Source organism: Sceloporus undulatus, chromosome 2 (assembly GCF_019175285.1).
Source record: "Sceloporus undulatus isolate JIND9_A2432 ecotype Alabama chromosome 2, SceUnd_v1.1, whole genome shotgun sequence".
NCBI classification, from domain to species: Eukaryota; Metazoa; Chordata; class Lepidosauria; order Squamata; family Phrynosomatidae; genus Sceloporus; species Sceloporus undulatus.
Window position 1 is genome coordinate 8,571,438 of NC_056523.1, and position 5,012 is coordinate 8,576,449.

Genomic DNA, 5,012 nt, shown 5'->3' on the forward strand with positions numbered 1-5,012 from the left:
GAGAAAGAGGGGAGGAAAAAGAATAAGAAGAGGAGGAGGGAAAGAGGAAGAGAAACAGGGGGGAAAGAGGAAGCAGCTTGCCTGCAATTTGCAAAGCCCTCTCCAGGCTCCAGCCTTGGGCCCGAGGCGGGAGGCTCGAAAGAGAGGAAGCTCCTCCTCTTCAGGCTGGCTGGCCAATGGGAAGACTGGAGCTGGGGCAGGCTCCTGCAGCAGGAGCAGGCTGTCCAGCCATTGGCCAGGCAGCCTGAACAGCAAGAACCTCGCACCCCCCTTTATGGAGCCTTGCGCCCCCCCCTGGGGGGCGCGCCCCACTATTTGAGAAACACTGAGCTAGCCCAAGGAAGACAATAGCTTTGGCTTCCTCCTTAACGGCTCAGCAATCAAGGTAGCTGTCCTTCTGAATGGTGTCCAGACCTCATGTATTGTGTAACTATTGCTTGCTCTTGGTTTAACAATGCCCTGGCAATCAACGCCTTTGTCTAGCAAGTCCCCATAGCCTTGGGATATGTTCAGCACTATATAAACCCTGAGTCTTCAGCCCTTCTTTGGGTTGCTCTCCTGAGCTGCTATTCTGAGCCTGAGTTCTCTGAGCCCTGCGCTCCACTGAAATCACTGAGCTAAGCCAAGCTCTCACTGTTACCGGGCCTCAAGTTAGCCTTCACCTGCTTGAACTCGGCTCTTAAGCCTCCACGGCCTCTCTCTCTTTTCCCTACTTCCACGGCCGTGAATCCATCCAAGCTGCATCCAATTTCCTGGAGAAGACGTCTAAGGTAATATATAAAGCAGTGCTTCTCTTTCTCATCCTTTAGTCCCCAAACTCACCCCTCCCCAGCTATAGCATTGAATATGTGTGTGTGTGTGTGTGTGTGTGTTCCCTTTTGCTGTGTGACTTTAATAAATGTTTATAGTTCAATTTTACCTAATTGGTATTTGAATCTCTCTCTCCTGGGTGGTGTGGTGGTGACTTCCGGTATACACATTGGGACACGATCCTGGCGTGTGGTGTTGTTAGGGCCACCTCAGCAATATTTGAGCTAATTACAATTCCCCTAGTTCGATCCTTCCTAACAATCCCCTGTCCTCCACTGCTCTGCTTGCTCTTGTTGTTGTGCCTTCAGTCCATATAGTGGGGTTTTCTTGGCAAGATTTGTTCAGAGGAGGTTAGTCATTGCTTTTCCCTGAGGCTGTGAGAGTGTGACATGCTCAAGGTCACCCAGTCGGTTTCATGGCTGACTTGGGAATCGAACCCTAGTTTCCAGAGTTGTAGCCCAACACTCAAACTACTATGCTGTGCTGTGTCAATATTCTGCTTAGGTCCTGCAAATTCATGCCTCAGTTGAATCCATCCATCTAGCTTGCAATCTTCTTTTCCTTTTACTACCTTCATCCTTTCCTAGCATTATTGTCTTTTCTAAGGAGTCATGCTTTCTCAAAGTATGACAGCCACAATGTAATCAATTGGCTTCTAGGAAGAGTTCAGGCTGATCTGTTCAAGGATCCATTTGCTGGTCTTCTTGGCCATCCACGGGACCCTCAGCACTCTTCTCCAGCACCATATCTCAAACAAATTCATAGACTCATGGAATCATAGAGTTGGAAGATACCCCCCAAGGGCCATCCAGTCCAATCTCCCTGCCATGCAGGAACTGACAATCAAAACACTCCCAACAGATGGTCATTTAGCCACTGTTTAAAAACCTCCAAAGTAGGACTCCACCACAATCTAAGGGACTGTGTTCCAGTGTTGAACAGTTCTTACTTTCAGGAACTTCCTCCTATTGTTGAAGTGGAATCTCTTTTCCTGTAGTTTTCATCCATTGCTCTGTGTCCTGATCCCTGAAGCAGCAGAACACAAGCTTGCTCCATCCTCGACATGACACCCCTTAAAACACTTAAACAAGGCACCTGGGATTCTTTGGCTGTTTTTTCCTCCAAGGGGTCCTTTCGGCCGAAGGGGAGGGAGGCCGAAGGGAAGGGCTTGGGCACCCGTCCCAGGCCCTTCCCTTCGGCTCTTCCCTTCGGCCGAAAGGGCTCCAAGGGCCATGGAGGAGCCCAGGAGGCGGCAGGCCGCTTCCGCGGGCCCCTTCTCGGCCCATGCGGCCCCAGGCCTCCCTCCGGAGGGAGAGGCCTGGGGCCGCAAGGGCCCTGGGGGGAGCCCAGGAGGCAGCAGGCCACTTCCGCGGGCCCCTTCTTGTGGCCCAGGAGGAGGTGGAGGAGGAGGTCTTGGCAGTGGCAGCGGTGGCAGGGCCGTGCTGGGGCCGGTCCTGCCGCCTCTGCAGGCCGCATCCGGCCCGCAGGCTGGGGGTTGCTGACCCCTGTCTTAAGGTATTTAGGCCTTTTTAAAAAGCAATTACTGATGAAATATCTTCCCAGGCCAATCTTGCCTTTTTCCCTCCTGGAAATAAATATTTTTTTGTTCCTTAACCTACAGAGACATCTGTGATTTAATTGTAGTCTTAAAAATAACATTCAATTCAATACCATTGAGAATATCCTATCTGATAAACTACTAAACATATCCAGGAGTAGCCATGTTGGCTATACACTGTCTCTGACCATGAAATTTCATTCGCTATCCCATTCTATGTAAGCATATGAGTGCCTGTTGACTTTTGGTGATCCCATGAATTTCTTATGGTTTTCTTATGCAAAGAATGAATACTCGGATGTGGTTTTGCCATTTTCATCCTCTGAACATATACAACAGGATTGATTGGTGGTCTCCCATGCAAGTGCTAACCAGCTTCCAAGATCAGGTGGGTTTTTGTGCTTAGGATATTTAGGCCCTATCCTCTCTTGTTGTTTTGTTCTTGTCTGCCTTCAGCCCTAAGCTGACCCTATAGTGAGGGGGGTTGCCTTTGACATCCTCTGAGGCTGTGTGACTGGCCCAAGGTCACCCAGTGGGTTTCCATGGCTGAGCCTGGTCTTCAGAGTCATAGTGCAATGATCAAACCACTACACCACGCTGGCACTTCTACCTAATCATTAAAGGTATAGGACCTTCCCCAGCTTGTAATCTGGCAACCATACCCCACTACATCTGTAGTTCCCCTGCACCCCACTGTCCATGGCACTCACCTCGAGTCGCCAAATTGAAAACTAGAGGGCTCCTCTACTTTTAATGGCTGTACAGAAGAGGGGATTTCAGCAGGCAGCCGGGTGACATGCAACACCTGATAAAATACCTTCTTCTATGCAGTCATTTAAGATACAGGAATCTTCTCTTTAGGAGCCCTGGTGGCACAGTGGTTAAATGTCTGTACTGCAGCCACTCACTCACAAACTGCAAGGTTGTGACTTCAATACCAGTCAAAGGCTCAAGCTCGACTCAGGTTTTACATCCTTCTGAGGTTGCTAAAATGATTACCCAGCTTGCTGGAGGCAATTAGCTTACACATTGTAAAACCACTTAGGCAGTGCTTAGATGAATAGATAAGTGGTATAGAAATATACTTGCTGTTGCTATTCTCCAGTTTTTACTCTGGGAACCCAGGTGCTGGTGCTGGTGAGATGCAATGCCAAGGAATGGACAGTCGACAGGGAGCAGAGAGGAAAGCGAGAGGGGACACAATTTAAATACTCTTCATTCCAGTCTAATAGAATGCAATCTGACCACAAACAATTTGCAGGAATTCAAGCTTTTTAGAGCGGCCCCCAGAAAAACTCTGCTTACCAGAGTATCCACAAAAGTCCACAGAAATCCTCATTATTACAAACATGGCTGCCCATTGCTTTGCATGGATTTGGACGGCTGTGCATTTTCAGCAGAAGAGGGTGAATAGATGAGCCAGCATGGTGCAGTGGTCTGAGTATTGGACTATGAGTGGAGATTAGGGGTTCGAATCTTGACTGAGCCGTGAAACCCACTGGGTGACCTCAGGCAAGTCACACTCTCTCAGCTTCAGGAGAAGACAATGACAAACCATCCTCTGAATAAATCTTGCTAAGAAAACTCCACAGTAGGGTAACCTTTGAGTCACTGTAAGTTGGAAACAACTTGGAGGCACACAACAACAACAACAATCCACAGAAATCCATAGGAATACACATTATCACATGTGACTGTTCACCTGCTTTGCATGGATTTGGAGGGCTGCACATTTTCAGCGGGGGGAGGGGGTGAACAGATGTGATTCTGTAGAGGAAAATGAAGACAATTCATTGTCAATCCAAATTTGAGAAAATCCACAGTAATTCACATAATATAGTTACGTACCCTGTTTCCCATTCCCCCCACAAAAGCCATATCAGATAAGTCCTTTTATTTATTTCTCTCTCCTGAGGGAAGCTTCCCAAAACATTGTTAGCTGACTTGAATCCATTTATATTTGCAGAAGATCAGAGATGGGAGCCACAGGAGCAAATGTCATCTTCTCTGCCCTCCTTCTCCAGTTCCTCACAGTGACTGGTGGCCCATATGCTGGACTCCTTCATAAAAGGTCTCCTTTAGGTGCCTTGAGAGCTAGCATACTGTTAGATCGATGCATTTCAGTTTTGCTACCTGGGTGCAGGGCCTTATTGATCATGGAGAATCATCATTCCCCGCCTCTCCCAGAGAGATCCAGGCGGGATGACAATCCAATGAAACAAACCCTATCAATACGATACAAGACAATCCTCAGGCTCAAACTAACACTATCCTCAGTTAAGCCCATGGAGCCCGAAACAGGCCTTCTATTCCTAGTCCCTGGGGCTTTTGGGGAGCAGCTGCTTCCAGCTGTCCTCCTGGACTGTCAATGGGGAGGAAGGGAAGCTGTGTGGGGGGGGTCCTAGGTCCCCCCAAAAGGGAAGGCTGCTGCTGCTGCTGCTGCTGCTGCTGGGGGCCAAGGAGGGTTCCCCCTCTGACCCCATACTCTGGCCCTGGGGGGCTTCCCAACTGGACAATGGCCACAGCAGCAGGGGCTGGTGTTTATGGGCAGGGGCTTTCCTGAGCCTGGGCCAATGGCAGGCTCTGCGGAGGCAGCGTCATCAGTTGCCGGGTAAAGCAGGCGAAAACCCAGAGGAGGCTTCTT